Source organism: Sus scrofa, chromosome 12 (assembly GCF_054392235.1).
Source record: "Sus scrofa isolate SSC_HxYL_T2T_F1_AM1 chromosome 12, Sscrofa_HxYL_maternal_Yorkshire_Landrace_v2.0, whole genome shotgun sequence".
Classification (NCBI taxonomy): Eukaryota; Metazoa; Chordata; class Mammalia; order Artiodactyla; family Suidae; genus Sus; species Sus scrofa.
This window is the reverse complement of record NC_139394.1, coordinates 2,995,873-3,013,671: the sequence shown is the minus strand read 5'-3', so window position 1 is coordinate 3,013,671 and position 17,799 is coordinate 2,995,873. Positions and strand designations below refer to the sequence as shown.

Sequence of the window (17,799 nt, the reverse complement as noted above, 5' to 3'; positions counted from 1 at the left end):
AAGATACAGCTGCCAGATCTGATTTCTTAAATCAAGATTCGTTGTGTGGGGAGAGCAGGAGGAAAAAATTAATGCAAAACCTGGCAAGGTGGGGGAGGGAGGGAGGCCTGCTGTCTTGGCCTCTTTGCACCGGTCGAGTGGGAGCCAATTATTTTCCAGCAAGTGACTTCCAGCTTGAGGAAGGGGAGGGGCTTCCACGGGCAATCTGGGATAAACCCTGACTTCAAGCTCAGAACTGCAAAGTCTCAGTAAGGTAAGGCACTGAGTGAAGGATCAGAAGTTGTTGGTTTACATTTTGTGTTATTTGCTCTTCCCTGAGTTTGCAGCCATCTTACCAGCCTCCCCACTGAACTCCACGCTATGTCCACCCCATGGCGGACACGTGGGTGAAGCAGCTAGCCAGGGCATGGCTCAGGGAGTGGTCTGGTGTCCCTGCCCATCTTGGCCAAGAGTGATGGAGAGTGTGTGAGAACGGCTAGCATGTCCACGTGAGACTGGGTGACAGTGCTTTTTGAGAGTGCTGGGAAGTGTGGGGTGCATGGGCTTGTTTGGGGGCATCTGTCTGTCTGTGGCAGGGCAGCGAGAAAGTGCAGCTATTTGCCAAGAGCACTTAATTAATGAGGGTTCACATAACAGATGAGCCAGCAGCCTTCCCAGTAGTGACGGCCGTCTCTATTCTCCCACCTTTCAGTTCCAGCTTGTTGGGGGTTGGAAGGTCTGGGGTGAGGCAGTTGGAGGAGGTCAGAGGCAGAATCGAGGGGAATTTGAGGGACTCTTGTTGCATGTAATATCAATTCATTTTACAGACTGCTGACACAGCCATATTCCACAGCTCAGAATTTATGGGGCTCTCTACAAAAGAGCTTTTCAAAAAATGATATGCCATCAGCAAAAAAATTTTTTTAAATTTATACCTCCCCCATAAAAAGGTACCAATATCAACACACGTGCGCACAGGCACACACAATCTACCCAGTTTGGTTTAGGGCACTTAGTCTCGTTATGTAATAATCACATCATCTGCCAGAGTCATGCCGTGTTTCATTACTTTATAGCCAACTTTATATTAGATAGATACCCCAAATGCTCAGTGTAATGAGAATGTTGGGGTGCACTGAAGAAAGGGCACAGTCCCTGGACCTGGAGGAGAGTGGCCTTCGGTCCGCCCCCTCCCCAGGGAGCTGCCTGGTGGAAGACCCCAGGCCCGCCCTGAGTGTGTGCTTCCCCTGCAGCCACCCTGCCAGGGCCCTCCTCCTCCCCCTCTTCCTCCTCTCCCTCTCCCCCATCCTTCTTTTCTCCTGATCTTGGCCAGGGTCTCTCTTTCTCTGCATTTGTTCATTTTCTTCAAGGGTCCTCTGAGACCTACCGCCTTGCTCCTCTGGAGCTCTGCAGAGTTCCCTCTTCTCCCCTGAGCAGCCACGCCTGAGTCCAAGGCCCCCGTGCTGGAGGACGGGAGTCACCCCAGAGCCAAATGAGAATGGCTCCCCGCCCACCTCCAACACCCTGGACTCTCTCTCAGGGATTCAGTGGCTGCACCTCCCACGGCTGGCTCATCCGTAGCCAGGGTGCCCTCCACTCATCAAGGAACTGGCCCCTTGGAGGGAAAGGGGAGGTGGAATCCATTTCTCCTGGGCCATCTGACCTCCTGGGGCCATCCCCGCCATACCACTGAGACCCTTCTTAACCATCTCTGGCAACCCCAGGGGGTTCTTGGCAGCAGCTGGGCTCTGGCCTCCGTGAGAAACAGTAATTGATGTAGGGCAGACACAGGGAAATCCAGCACGGCCCTGATCACAGATCAGAGCAGCCGCAGGACATGGTGGAATGCGTTCTTTCTAGGACAGGCGATTAGGTCTGCGTCATATTTTGCATTCACAGCAGACAGGACTGGCCACACTGACTTGTGTATAGATTCTGGCCTGTCCAAGGCAGTCTTCAAAAAGCTGAGCCTTGGGAACAGGGACCACAGAGTCTGGCAGGGTGACTCGGTGGCAGGCGCCTTCACGCCCACACCTTAGAACTGCTCTGGGCAGTAGAGGAGAAAAGCCCATTTGTCCTACTATATCTGAATGGTCACACTGGAAAAAGCCCAAACAACCAATAAGCAGAAGAATTACAAAACAGAGCATGTGTCCGGGCAGGTGTAATGGGTGTTAGTGTCCCATTCGGGCAGCTTCTCCTGGTGGCGAGCTCACCGCAAGCAGATATAAGATGCATTTGGGTTAGGTCACTTGAGGCAGCAGCATGAGAGCAAACCGACAGTAGGAGGAAGACGTAGGCTGCCTAAGGCAGTCTGGGGACACGGAAAATGTCTTCTAGGAGCAGAAAAAAGATCCTAGGATGAGCCGCTTTGGCGGCACACCGTCAAGCGACACCGTGGAGAAAAAGAACTACGTGTGCGTTTCACTGGTAGTCTATCGAGCACCAAAAGCATGCTGGGGACTGGGAGCATGTGGCGGGGGGCAAAGATGAGTCTGAACAAAATCTGCGTCTAGTTGCGCCTTCCCACCCGCCCCCCCACCCCCGCCCAGGGGGAGAAGACAGATCAGGAGTCACCGTGCTGCTTCCCCACTGGTGAGCGTGGAGCCTGTAAAGCAGGGAGGAGGGAGGGGGAGAGCCAGGACGGCTTCATGGAGGAGGTGCTGTTTGGGTTCCCTATCAGGGGCCGCCGGGCCTTCTAGGGAGAGAAGGGCACTCCAGGCAAAGGCACAGCAAAGCTACGCTTCATCTGACAGCCATCGCTGAGAAGATCCCGTCATCGCCAAGTCAGCCCGTAGAGACGGTGGTACGAGTGGGGCGAGCTTGGAAGGCGTGGAGACCGCTGCTTCTCATTTCCACGCACACTCACACACCCCGAGGACAAGGTGTGCGGGAACTTGGGGGTCAGCGTGGAAGAGGGTGGAGGTCTCCTGAGGGGGCTACAGCACCACATCCTCTGAGGCAACGTGCTGCTGACCTTGGTGGCAGGAGAGACAGGCGAAAAGAGCCTGTCCCGGCGGTGCCGATCAATCAGAGGCTGCATTTGAGCGCCGGCATCTGCTGACGGCCAGGCTCAGAGGCAGGAGGGCGACGTCGGTAACCAGAGAGCTTTGCTGGGATTCAGCATCGTCCAAGTGCGCCCAGCAGCAGACGCAGCTGGACTTGCGGAGACGGGCTGGACATGGGAAATGAGCTAATAAACAAGAGGCCGGGTGTGGGGTCCAGGTGGCTGCCACACAGAGGTGCCCAAGAGAGCAGGCTGACTCACGGAGGGCCACTCTCTCGTGCAAACTCAGCAGGACGGTGCAACGGCTCACCTGGGTGCGATGCCAGACAGGGTCAGGCCCTGTTATGGGCTGAATTATGTCCCTCGACTTCATACATTGAAGGCCTAACCCTTGGCTCCTGAAAATTCAACTGTATTTGGAGAGAGGGTCTTTAGGGAGGTGGTTAAGCCATCAGGGTGGGCCTTAATCCAACACAAGTGGTGTCCTTACATGAAGGGATTAGGACACAGCCATGAACAGAGATAAGACGTCCAAGCCTGCAGATGTCCAGCCTCCAGACCTAAGAGGAAGCAGATGTCTGTGGCTGAAGTTGCCCGTCTGTGATACTTGGCTATGGCAGCCCCAGCTGGCTGATACAGGCCCCCTCAGCTCCTTACTGCCCTGGGAGCACCAAGAATCCAGTAGAGAGGGGAACCAGAAAGAAAAGTGGGTGACATCACTCCAAAAGGGGAGATAGGATCCTGCTAAACTGGAGCTCTGATTTAAAAAAAAAACAAAAAACCAACTTCATTTGTTTAAAAAAAAGTGAAAGGAGCTACATTTACACGTTGAGTGAAAATCCTGGGGTTGGGGGAAGCCACACGTGGGTATAATGAGACTAACGACACGGACACAGAAAGATCTACTGAACAGAGTCATGTAAGGATGAGCAGCCCAGACAGTGGCAGCCAGCACGCTCAGCCTGAATCCACTGAGAAAGCACTTCGGACAAAGCACTTCAGACAAAGCTTATACTATTATCGTCGCTGTTATTATTACTCTTTTGCGTGAGGGTGATTAACCTCTCAAGGTATCTGAGTCTCCAAACCAATATTTTTAGGCTCTGAGGGAAACACCAGGAACCACCTCTTACTCAAAACCAGAGACCTTGGTGATTTAAGTGGAAACTGATATTAGTTTTTTGTTTCCAAAAAAGACCACTAGGCCTCAGGAGAGAAGGAACTGACAGTTGAGAAAGTTCCACCTTATGTGACCACATTTACAGACAAAAATCACAAACAGAAGGCTCATGCACGTCGGGATGAAACTGGGCCCCTATTTCCTGCAGCTCCTGTGTGGGGACCAAGTGCCTTTCTTCTTCACCATTAGCTCCTGAGATCCCACAGCCAGCAGCCCTCCCCTTCCCAGCCCCCGCCCACCGGTAGTTGGAACGCATCCCTCAGCCCGTGGGTTCTGGCTAGAAGGCACCCTCCCTCCAGGGTGGAGCCTGGGAGAGCCCTCGAGGGAGGCCTCTGGTCCCAGCCCCACGATCCAGTTTGCATGATGTCAGGACCCACGGATGTGCTCAAAGCCTTTCAATCATTCTGGCCCCTCTGGTTCCCATACTCATTCGTTGGGGCTGTACCCGGGCTTGGAACCTATCTGAGTGAGTTGTTAACAGACGACAACGTGTCCTAGGGTGACATGGCCCCATAAACCTCATCCAAAGTTAGGGGCAGGGAACTGCCTCCAATGGGATCCTTTTTTCAAAACCAAGCCTCAACATGCACCCCAAACAGTCGGATGCAGACAGTCTCCCCAACGAGGCTGAGCCCCGCCATCGAAAGGCCTATCTCCTACAGACTGATTTCACACGCACGTGTGCACGTGCGTGTGCGTGTGTTTGCATTTACGCATGAGAAGGGAGGGAGAGGAAAGTCTCTCTGGGAAGTGGGTTTCCACGCCCCCCACGTTTCCAGCAGGCCCTCAGGTGAGCAGATGTGCACCTGACACAGAGTGGCAGGACTCAGCGGCCAAGAGGTGGGAACGAGCCCCTGTCCATCCGTGGATGGATGGGCAGATAAACACAATGCGCATAAACACAATGGGGTCTTATTCCGCCTCCAAAAGGACATTCTGACTCAGGCTACAACGTGGATGACCCTTGAGGACATTGTGCGCAGTGAGAGGAGCCAGGCACAAAAGGTCAAATGTGGGATTATTCCACTCATATGAGTCCACAGAGGAGTCAAACTCCCAGAGACCGAAAGGCGGATGGTGGGCCAGGGGCTGTGGTCTGGGAATGGGAGTTCGTGGTTAATGCAGAAGTTCAGTCGTACAAGATGGAAAAGTTCTGGAGATAAATGGTGGTGATGGTTGCACGACAATGTGAATGCACTTAATGCCACCAAACTGGTCATGTAAAAATGGTCAAAATGGTAAATTTCATTCTGTGCATTTTACTACAATTAGAAATAATTTTTTTTTGGCCATGGCCATGGCCAAAAAAGTGGAAGTTTCCAGACCAGGGATCAAATCCACGCCACAGCATCCACCCAAGCTGCTACAGTGACGATGCCAGATCCTTAGCCATTGTGTCACGCGAGAACTCCTAAAAATAAACTTAAAAAGGATTTGTACATCCACGGAGCTCTCACCATGCACCAGGCTCTTCCTATACAGTAAATACATCTTTCATCCTGTCAACAGTCCTTCAAGAAAGATGTTAGTATCCTATTTTATATAAGTAACTGAGGTGTAGAAATTAAACAAATTACCTAAGATCACTTGCTAAGAAGAGTTAGACCCAGGATTCAAACAGGTTATTCCTAGTACCTGGCAGGCACCCAGTAAACAGGTGCTGAAAGAGTGAGGGAATGAATAAATGAATGAATGAATGAATGGTGTTAAATCCTAGGCTGTTACGCTGTTGAATTTGCCCTGGTTTTTCAAGTTTTTGTTTTTAGTGGGTGGGTGGGGGGCGGTGGGGGATATAGAGGGCTGTTGGTAGTTGGAGCCCAACAAAATAACCCCTAACACGTATTTATAACAATAAGAGGGATCATTCATTTAACTTACTACATGCTAAGTACTGTGCTATAGAGCTAAGCTACCTGTACATGTGACCTAATTTCATCATCAGATTAAGCTCATGAAGTTTTATTTTGTTTTTTTTTAAATTTCCTGCGCTTAAGATAAGCAGAAATTCAAACTGATCAATGAATTCAGCAAAGTAGCAGGATACAAGAATAACAATTCAGAAATCAGTTGCATTTCTGTATACTAACAATGAGATATTCGAAAAGGAATATAAAAATACCTTTTAAAAGCATAAAAAATTAAATCGCAAAAAATTAAATATCTAGGAATAAACCTGACCAAGGAGGTGAAAGATATATGCTGAGAACTACAAAACATTAATCGAGAAAATTAAAGAGAATTCAAAGGAATGGAAAGATATCCCATGCTCCTGGATTGGAAGAAACAAAAACAAAAAGACAGCATCCAGAATGGGAGAAAATTGTTGCAAATGATGCAGCAGAGAAGGGCTTAATCTCCAAAATATACAAACAACTCATACAACCCAACAGCAAAAAACCAAACAACCCAACTGAAAAAATGGGCAGAAGATCTAAATAGACACTTCTCTAAAGAATACATATGGATGGCCAACAGGCCCATGAATAAACGCTCCACATCGCTAATTACTAGAGAATGAAAATCAAAACTACAATGAGGCACCACTTCACGCCGGTCAGAACGGCCATCCTTAATAAGCCTACAAATAACCAGTGTGGGAGGGGGTGTGGAGAAAAGGGAACCCTCCTACACTGTTGATGGGAATGTAAACTGGTACAACCACTAGGGAAAACAGTGTGGAGGTTTCTCAGAAAACTAAATGTAGAACTACCATGATCCAGCAACCCCACTCTTGGGCATATGTCTGGACAAAACTACAATTCAAAGAGATACATGCACCCCTACACTCACTGCAGCACTATTCACAGTAGCCAAGACATGGAAGCAACCTAAATGTCCATCAACAGCTGAATGGATTAAGAAGATATGCTACATATACACAATGGAATACTACTCAGCCGTAAAAAAGAACAAAATGATGTCATTTGCGGCAACATGGATGGAACTAGAGATTCTCATACTAAGTGAAGTAAGTCGGAAAGAGAAAGACAAATACCATACAATATCACTTATATATGAAATCTGAAATATGGCACAAATGAGCCTACCTATAGAACGAAACAAATTCACAGACATGGGGAGCAGACTTGAGGTTGCCAATGGGGAGGGGGAGGGGGGATTGGGGTGGACATGGAGTTTGGGGTTCATAGATGCAAACTATCACATTTAGAATGGATAAGCAATGAGGTCCTGCTCTATAGCACAGGGAACTATATCCAGTCACTTGTGATAGAACGTGATGGAAGATAATATGAGAAAAAAGAATGTATACATATGTATGACTGTACAGCAGAAAGTATCAGAATATTAGAAATCAACTATAATAAATTTTTAAAAAAAGATATGTGGAAATTAAGTCTATGGGAGGATGGTAATTAATCCCTAGTCATGTAAGCAGTGGCAAAACCTTAATTTTGTGTGACTACAGCTAAATTACGCTGATCTTTTCCTATAAGTTTTTGCATGCGCATATCTAAAACTGTAAATATTAATAAAAACGTACCTCAGAGAGGGGTTTTACTTTGGGTGAATGGAAATGTTTTGGACCTAAACAGAGGTGAGAGTTGCACTATACTGTGAATGTCCTATGAGACACTAAACTGTTTACTTTAAAATGGTTAATTCTATGTTGCGTGAATTTCAGCCTAATATATTATTTTAAAAATACATGTATAAGAATATATCCTGAAATTGAATACACATATACCAGAAGTTTTTGTAAAAACAATTTTCACAAATTTTTTTGGCCACACCCGTGGCATGGCTAAGTTCCTGAACCAGGGATTAAACCTGTGCCATAGCAGCGACCTGCGCCACAGCAGTGACAATGCTTGATCTTTAACCTGTTGAGCCATGAGGGAACTCCCAGAAGTCCATTTATTGATGGTTCATTTGCTATATGGTTGAATAATCACACAGCCACTCCCTGTGGGGGACATTCTCCTGTGGTCAGGCTTTGCTCTCCTCTGAGTGGTCTGGAGGGAGCAGTGGGCCTGGGGTCGGGGGAGCCTGCAGCTGGACCTGTCAGGGCAAAGATGCTCTCAGGGGACCTTATAATGCCACCTCATGGATGGTGACACCACCATGTACTTACTGCCTGTGCTGAGCCTGTGGACAATAGCCCACAAGCTGGTGATTTGGGGTTTTCAAACCTGGTTTTATTAAAAGTCCCTAAGCAATTTCTCTTCAGAGGCTTGTCTGTCTCATTAAATGATAACTCACGTGGGCTGGGAGCACTGACCTGCCTCACCTCATCAACATCCATTTTCCTTTATCTTTTAGAGGGAAGTGATCATTTATTCCCTGTAATGGTTGCTGGGAGCAGGCCACCTGATAAATAGATGTGGTTAATAATGAATTAAATTAACATCACCGTTCAGCCAACAGTGGGGAAAAGCTTCTAGTTATTATGTGTACCTGCATGGATGCATGTGCATGAGTGCACATATGTGGTGTGCATATGCACACATGTGCATGTGTGTATGAGTATGTGTGTGCATGTGCACACGCACTGCTAGTGTGTGTCACACCTGCACACACATTCTGTGGACCTGTTAAAGGTCCTCCATGAAAGAAGGTGCAGGCACATGAGGCCAGGCGTGGCACCTTCTGTGCAGTGGGATGTGAGTTGAGATTTTTATACGTTGCAGCTGCATTAATACCCTGGAGAAGCCTATTTCTCAATGATGCTCTTTGGAGGGTACGTTTGCAGATGCTTTTACAATGTGAACAATCATCTCTTAATTCCTGTTTGGAACATTAATCTTCTGCTTTCTTAAAGTGTGGCATAGGGTTTTGGAAAGAGGGTCAGCGGCTAAGGCCTATTTAGTCCTTAACCCGAGGGGATTGGTTAAGGAAATTATGGTACTTCTATGCAGTGAAATAATATGCAATCATTAAAAACGAGGTGAATATCAGCCTAGAAATATGTTCTTGAAAATACTGTTAAGCAACAACAAAAACCCAGGTTACAAAACAATGACTACAGTGTGAAATAAATTTGCAAACTCTTCTGTGTAGAAAACTATCTGGAAGCTGACAAACTTCCAACAGTTGGATTGTGAGTGTGAGTTCCTCCTTCCTTTTTTGTCTTAATTTTCTACAATGAGCATCTACTGCTTGTGTAACAACAAAAAGGTGGTAAGAGTTTGTTTTATTTGCAAAGAAAAAAAGGGGGAATCCCTCTGAAGGTCTTTATACCCTGCCAGCTCCAGGGGAGGAAGTGAGAGGGCTTCTGGAAGCAAAGAGGAGGGAGACAAGCAAAGGGCCAGTACTCTTGGCTCTGACTGCCAATCTCTGAAGGTGCTGGTGGCTCTTGGGCTGCAACAACAAGGTCACCCTGAAATCGAGAATGATGTTTTGGGAGCAGGATGTGCTCACAAACTCGCTCGTGTCTGGGGGAGAACCAAATCCCTCACTCTTTCATTTGGCTCCTGTCTCACATCATTTCTTTTGACCGAACATTGAACATGTGCCCTGTCTTGGGGGCCAGGTGTTGGCCCAACGTGGCCCCCGCCCTCAGCTGACGCTGATTCAGCAGCCCCCACCCCCACCTCCAACCAGGGACCCAAGGCGCAGTCAGGGCAGAACGCACTGCTCTGGCTTTTTCTGATCAATCGTCAACACCCCCCCACCCCAATGGTGGCTCAGTTCTTGGAGATAAGGCACTTGGCCCCTTACTGAGTCCACTCATCTCCAGGAGCACAGAGACCTCGTGAAATTAACTGACACCTGCCCCAGTAGGTAGGCCGGGTGCACAGTGATTGAAAGTGCCATTTTTACTCAGTGCAAGTGAAACACTGATGCGGTCTCCCAAAGGTCCTGAGCAGCCAAGCTGTCTCCACGCTTGGCTGAGGGTCCTGGGAAAGTGGTAGGCCTTTCAGATGGAGCCCAATCTCCTTCGTGGTCAAAAGAGGAGGGAGTTGGACAAGCAGATCCCCAGCTGGGTCCCTCCCCACTGGGACAGTCTATGAGTGCGGGCATCAAGCTGTGACGGAGCATATGACACTCTACTTTGACAGCCACTGGACCACAGCAACACCCTCTTCCTATTTCCTGCATATTTCAGGATTAGGAAGAGATTTTTCAGAAGGAAAATCCTAGCTTGGAATGTCTCTCTCCTGCACGGGTGTGCAGGCGCCCCCCACCCCCACCCCCTCACACACACACCATGCAACAGCTCAACCCCATGAAAGGCCTCCAGCGCCGACTCCAAATCAAGGGCAGAGCCTCCTCCAGTGACGACGCCCTTCCTCAGCCCGGGGTCCTACTGGGGGGGCTCTAGTCTTGGTCCTGCACCAATTCCTGCCCAAGGAGGCCACGCCCACAGCCAGCCAGACATTGTTCCTCCCGAGGCCGTTCCCAGACAAAGCGTGTCTGCACGGCACCCGCGGAGTCAGGGACCAGAAGGTGTGAGCCCCAGTCCCGGCCCCTCACCACCAGCCTCCAGGGTCCTCAAGGGCCTGGGGGGTCATGGTTCTGGCCGGCTCAAGCATGGCAGCCAATGTAACCGCCGCAGAGTCGCAGGACTTACCAGCTCGATGTTCTGACCTGGCCTTGCAGGGGAGGTGGCGCACCCCCTCCCTACCAGGCTCCTTCTCACTGGCACCGGCCCCTGCTGGCCTTTGACGGCACCCCGGGTCCCAGAGCACGGCCTGCTGGCGAGAAGGCCTGGCCCAGCCCTGCGGTGAGGTCTATCGCGGGACGAAGGGACCAGGGCCCATCAGTGTGATCCTGTCTCCAATTTAACATTTTTTCCCTTCTCTACTAGCCCCCGATTCCTCCAAAATAAAACCCTAAAAACATCCACAAAAAAAAAAAAACAAAAAAAAAACCAGAAAAGCCAAGAAGATGCTGAGCCGTTCGGACAGGGATACTCTCTGGTTACAGAAAGACGTGCTTTGGAGTTCCCATAGTGCCTCAGTGGTAACGAACCCGACTAGTATCCATGAGGATGCGGGTTCGATCCCTGGCCCTGCTCAGTGGGTTAAGGATCCAGCACTGCCGTGAGCTGTGGTGTAGGTGGCAAATGCGGCTCGGATCTGGCGTTGCTGTGGCTGTGGCTGTGGTGTAGGCCAGCAGCTGTAGCTCTGATTCAACCCCTAGCCTGGGAACTTCCATCTGCCACAGGTGCGGCCCTAAAAAGAAACAGAAAGAAAGGAAGGAAGGGAGGGAGGGAGGAAGGAAGGAAGGAGGAAGAAACGAAAGAAAGATGTGCTTTCCCAGCACCTCTGTCTGCTAATGAAAGGCCCTCGGTCTGCGCATTCCGGCAAAACATAATTGAATCTGGCCGGGTGGCCACCCCTCCAGGAGGCCCCTGAGCTGCCAGAGGGAGGACGCATTTGAAAAAGCCGCCTGTCAGCTCTTTCTGCCTCTTCCCGGCCCATCTTCTTCCCACTCAGCCCATGTGGGCTGGGCAGGCAGCAGGGCGGGTGGCCCAGCTCTGAGCTAAACCAACTCCTCAAAGGGCAGGGAGCCTCCACTGGGCCATTTTTCAGACTTTAATTCCACTGAGTGGAACTGAAAATGCCTTCCACTTGCTCAGCCCCTATTTCCTCTCTGCCCTGGGCAAACACCACCCTCCAAAGAGGGGAGACGACCGGCCGGAAGAAGCCCTGCTGACCGTCAGGAGGCCTGCTGGGGATGCTAGCGTCTCGCTTGGCAGTCCCTCTGCCCAGAAGCAGCAGCACCCACAGGACGACTTCATTTCCACCTGGTGAGACCCAGAAGAGTGGAACGACAGGGCCCAAGGCTCTGTGGCCGACCTTCCTGTAGGCCGCGGGCTGTGGTGGCCACACGCTCAGGTTTGAGCCTTGGCTCCGACAGTTGTGAGCTGGTATCAGTGAGCTCCCTGCACCCCCTCCCCACCCGAAAGAGGACAGATTCCAGGAGCATCCGCACGGCACCATGGCAAGAATAAACAAGGCCTGGACTGAACCCTTCCCAGCCCCAGGTCCTCAGCAGTAGTAGCTGATAACTCTCAGCCCAGAACGCCAGGGGCCAGCATGCGCAGGATGCTCTTAAAATTCAGCTGCGAGCAGACCCTGGCACGCCCGTCCTCAGGGAGACTTCCCTGCGTCCCCCATGCTCTGCTCCCTGGGCGCCCACTCTCTCGGTACAAGTGTTCCTAACTCAGGCTGAACCATTCTTGCCGAAGACCCCAGGAGGTGGGGCCTAGGTCAGGAGGGAGGGACCTTGCTCAGAGACCAGCCCGAAAGCCTCCTCCTCTTTCTCTGCTCTAGGCGGGGAAGGTCAGAAGCCAAATGATGGGTTAAGGGGTGCAGGTAGGAAGGGAGGCAGGGCAGCCAAGGGCCACACCTGAGTCCCCTCCTCTGCCGCATGGGGACGGGCGCCTTTCCCACCAGCTCCCCCTCCATCCCAGCTCCATGGAAACCTGGGAGCACTTCTCCACGTTGGTCCTCAGACCTGCCAGCCGGGCACTGGGCCCCTGCGGGGGAGGAGGGAACCCCATGCCCCGTCCGGGCTCAGCAGCCGCCGCTCTTGGAGAGTCTGGGAGAGAGTTTGGCCCCAGGCCCTCTTGAGAGAGTTTTCTTTTATATTTATTAACCCACTTTCTCTCTTGGCCTTCGGAGCAATAAGGAAACCTCAGCCAAGGCTATTAATAGGCCGAAGCCGTCCCTGGGGAGGACAATGAGCTCAGACCTTCAGCGCAGGTGCCAAGCATAATAAAGCTTCCCGAGTTGCCTAAATATAGGCTGTGGCTGCGTCGGGGCACTGAGCGTGGTCTGCCTGCTGCCACCCAGCCCCGCTCCCCAGGCAGAGCTTTCTGCCACCTGTGCCAGAGCCCGGCCCTGAGGAAAGAACCCGCCACGACCCACACATCCCCCCCCAGGTCAGATCTGGTGGGAGCCACTAAGGAAGTGGGGGAGGCATCCACAAAATGATATGCAGTATAGACGACGCCTGTAAACAGAGTTTAATGAAAAGGCAGTGCGGGAATTTATGGGCAACCCAAAGATAATTAAAATTATTTATCTACTTACCTCCCTGCCGGCTGATCAGTCTATTAATTATCTATTATGTACTTGCTGATTTGCATTTCACTGGAGGGACGGGGTGAGGGCAGGTGAAAAACACAGAGGCATCTGGGAACCCAGCGGCAGGGGCAGGTGTGGACCCCCGTCTCTACCAACCGCGGCTCCCCAGCTGCCACACCTCACCCCCGGCCACACCACCGCCCCCAGCTATGCCCCCAACTCCATGCCCCCTGAGCAGCCCCAGGTTTGAGATCCGAGTCATGTGGAGTAGCCGGTGCCCCCAGAAGGGGCCCGCCAGGAAGAAGCCTGCAGGAAGGGGCCCGCAGGAAGTGGCACGCACCTCTTTGCAGATGGGCAGCTCCTGGGACGGGTCCCAGCCCGAGGGCCTGCAGACCAGTTTGAGATAAACGTGGGCAGAATCTTCCTTGGGCAGTTCTGACTTAGCGCTGCACTGAAAAGAGAAACCATGAGAAGAAAACCATTTTCAACCTCTGAATATCTGGAATGCATCAAACGCACACTCTCCCGCACTCTTGATTAAAAATATCACAGGACAGAGTGTCATGGGAACGGCATCCTTTGAACGCTGCAGTGAGAACACATTAGGCTGGAGCGAGTGATGACAAGGCGTCCCAGCTCACCACCTCACGGCAGCACGCGCTCCCGGCTCTGCCACTCCCCTGTGGTGAGACCCATAATATCAGCCTGGTCCCTGAGATCCAAGGTGATGGGGTCAATGGGCCACGGGGTCCGACTGGCAATGGCCATGGAGGGTGGGATGGCTCGTGTCACCCATTCCCAACACAGGCCCCAAGTCTTCACTCAAGTCAACAGAGCTGGGCTGGGGATAAATCTTCAGCAACAACCCATTACTGGCTGGGGTTCCCCAGCACCTGGCTAGATTCCAGGGGCACAGGGCTACCAGGGGCTGTGATTGGGGCTGATCTTGCAGTTCACCTAGACATTGAGCCTCTCTCAAAATCTGTACGGTGCACCATAACCCGCTGTGGGAGCTGTTCCTTAAAACCCAATCAATCCACCTGTGTATCTATAGGGCCACCTCTACGCGATTGCCACCTAGAGCTGCAGAGAGACAGATGCACACACACGTGTGGAGACAGACAGAGAGATACACACAGATGCATCCATACATAGATCGTAGTGATTCTGTTTCTCTGGGGACCCCTGTCTGACTCAGGGCCCCGAGCATCACCCCAGCTTGCACTCCAAGAGACCGATCCCGTCCATTCACAGAACCAGCAGTGCCCCCGCCCCCACCCCCACCCCCAGACTCTGCCCCCCACGCATTCCCACTTCCAGGGAAGGAGCTGCACCCCAGAATGGCATGGAAGCAGGAGGGAAAAGGAAGCAGCGAGGGGCCAGTCACCTGCTCGGAAAGAGCCAGGAATGACCAGGCCCTCATGAGACTCTGAAGTGATGCCCCAGCCCCCACTTCTGCTGAGGCCTCAAAATCCGCCCCGCCAGGCTCCCTGCATTTGCAGGGCAGCCCTCTCCATGCCTCCCTCCTCTGCGTACCCGCCCAGCCGGCCCTCTCCCCCCCCCCCCCGACGATGGCTTCTCAATTCTGATGATGTATCAATAACTGCAAAGCAAAATGCCACAGTTAGCAGCACTACTGGTACTGTAACTAATCGTTTTTGGAATTGATTCACAGGGTTGCGTGTGCAAGGCGAGGTGGGGCCACGTCCCCGAGGCCACTGCGGCCCCCAGGAATTAGGCACACAAGGAGAAGTTCCAAGAGACAAAGAAAGCAAGCGGGAAAGAAAGCAAGGAAGGAGACAAGAAAAAGCACATTTTCAAAAAGAGAGGAACTGGCGATCTCGACTCTAACACAGAGAACAAGAGGGGGCAAGCTGCACCCTGACTTGGGGCTAAGGGAGACATGGAGGGTGACAGGACCCTTTCTGGGATTGGAACACACCCCCTTAGCCCCCACACCAACCCATGCAGCCTGCGACTCTCAGACCTGGAAACCCTCTGGCTCCTCCAAGGACGAAGATCCCAGAGGCCTCTGGGGTTCATGTATTTAAGATTTCATTGGCTGCGCCCTGGCGTCCTCCGAGATAGCACCTTTCCAAACAACTGGAATGGCCATCGGGGACAGAGCGGATAAAGACAAAGCCTGGGTTCCTAAGACAGATTTCTCCATTGCAGATAAAAGGAATGGATCGGAAATAGACCTCGGCACGGAGGAGCTGCAAAAACACCAAACTGAAAGAAACGAGTCACGAAAGAAGAAAGATGTCACTCGTGTGCACCTTAAGCAGAGAAAGATGATCTACTGACGGTCACTTGTGTGCAAGTGTGTTCTCAAGGGACAAAAACGATGGACACCAAGCCGTCGCTCAGAGTTGCTTCTGGGAGTGGGGGTGTCCATGGGCATGAGGCTGGGGTGCCGAGGGGACTTGGCCTCCATCTGTAATTCTTTCCTTCCTCCTTGCTTTTCTCCCTCTCTCCTCTCTCCCTCCCTTCCTTTCTTTCTTTCAAAAAACCAATGCAATGTAACTCAATGTTAACTGCTGCTGAACAGATATTTATTATATTTTACCTTAACCTTCATCATTCTCCAAAAAGTTTTTGAGATGAACTTGGTTAGACTGTAAGCCCCTTGAGGGGGTGAGACCCTGACGACACGCGTGGTTACTCAGCCGGTGGCGCAGTATTTTGCCCCTTCAGTGACTCAGTAGAATCTCACCAGCCGGTGGCCTGGGTGGCTGAATAGATGAATGACGTATATGGCGGGAACACTGGGAAAAAGAGTCAGCTGTGCCCTTTCCACTCACCCTCCATTTAAAGGACAATACACTAGTCTAGAATCGTTTCTTCAACTGCCCACTGAGGTTTTTCCTCGGAAAGCACCAGCCTGAGCAGACGGCAAGCAGAGGCTGCTGCATTTCAAACGAGGGTCCCAGGCATGGGGACGGAAGCGCATCCTCAAACGCCCTGGAGTCTGGACCAGCCATGTTTCCAAGACCTGGGCTCTCACATTCCTCCCCCCGAGAGAGGCAAGGGAAGGCTTGCAGGGCCTGGGGACCCACCGACTGTTTCCTGAGCAGAGCCTCCCCACACAAGAGGCGCCAGGAGGTCCCAGACGCTCAGAGGGCTTCTCCCGCTCTGTGGCAAGCAAACATCTTCACACAGACCAGGCAGCCAGAGCGACCCCGGGCGCTCTGCAGGGGGCTGGTCTCTGAGGAGAGGCCAAGGGCTAGGAGCTTTCCAGCAGGTCCTGGAGACAGGGCGCTCCACAGCCAGAAACCCATTCCCCCAAGAGCTGCCACCTGTCATCCACTGGGCTGCTCATGCACCCTTGCCGGGGCCCCCAGGACTAGTACACCTCTCGAGTGTGCCAGGGCCGGCAGACGTGCCCCCGACTCTGGCTCTGATCTTACACGGTTCCACTTTCAGTGGTACAAGCTAATAAAAGCTGCATGATCAAATTCCAGGTCATTACTCAAGGAATGGGACCCCTCTGTGGTTGCCGGCAACAGTTTCAAACCAATTAAAACAAGCCTGGCGTTTCTGCGGGCTGCTGCCGTGCCCGTCACCCCGGAGGTCTCGGAGGGCCCATGCTCGCAATGAGCAAGATGCACGAAATGTTAATGGAGACGCTTAAAGGCCACGCCGAGGGGATTCTGGTAAATAAGGCCACGCGACGAGGCTGGGGGAGAAGTCTCCTGAGCTAACCCTAGAGGAAACTTCAATAAAACGAGATTGGATTGAAAACAATTCGCCCCGCAAGGGATGGGTCTACTGGCAGAGCTGGGAGGGGTCTTCAGGGGAGGAAAGCTATTTTATTTCCCATTAGCTCCCCTTTGCATGCGCATGTGCCCCCTGCTGCCAGCACCAGAATCTGCCAGGACGACAGTGCCCACTGAGCAGGCTGGGAGAACTGGGTGTAATTTGCGGGGGGTGGGGCAGGGGTACTGAGCAGGCAGTGGCTTTGAGAAGGTGGAGGGTTGGGGGACTGTCTTGGGGCTGAGAAGGGGGAAGGGCTTTGCTGAGGACTTGGCCGTGTGGGGGCTCACAGCTGTCTGGCAGCTGTTCTGAGTTCTGTTGGGTCCTGTTTCGGGAAGATCAAACGTCAGCCATGAAACATAAGGATAAGGTTCCAGAGAACACTGCCCAGCACCCAAGTCAGCAAGTAGAAGGAGCCTGGCGAGCAGCCCGAGCTGGTGTTGTGTAATTCAGTGTAAACTCGGGTCGACCCCAAGTGGGGGTAACCAGAGGGAGGGCTGGGGCTGTGGCTGCTAGCTTTGCTCCCAGCCAGGACTGTCTGCGGCCCACAGTCCTGCCCGACGCAACTGAAGGACCTCCAAAAACGAGAAAAGGAAAAGAAGTCACCAGGCCAAACACACTCAAGGAGTCTGGGCTGGGTGAGCTGGACCGCACAGCCCGGCCCTTCCTCTTGCAGCCGCCCCCACCAAGGTCACCGTGGGCCGCTGCACACCTGCTTCTGTCAGTCAAAGTTTACAACTGAAATAACAAACCTTATGCCAGCTAAGGTTGCCAGATTTAGCAAATTAAATTACTGAATGACTAGATAAATTTGAAATATCAGATGAACAACAAATAATGTGTTACCCTTTTTTTTTTCAAGCATAAGTATGTATCATGAA

The 17,799-nt window shown here is 51.8% G+C and overlaps 1 protein-coding gene across 1 annotated transcript in view; it reads right to left on the bottom strand.

Moving 5' to 3' along the window:
- Positions 1-17,799, bottom strand: part of RBFOX3 (RNA binding fox-1 homolog 3) — a 429,284-nt gene that overhangs the window by 173,450 nt on the left and 238,035 nt on the right. Inside the window, 1 exon segment of the mRNA NM_001445163.1 lies at positions 13,503-13,613. The gene's annotated coding sequence lies outside the window, so the exon portion shown is untranslated.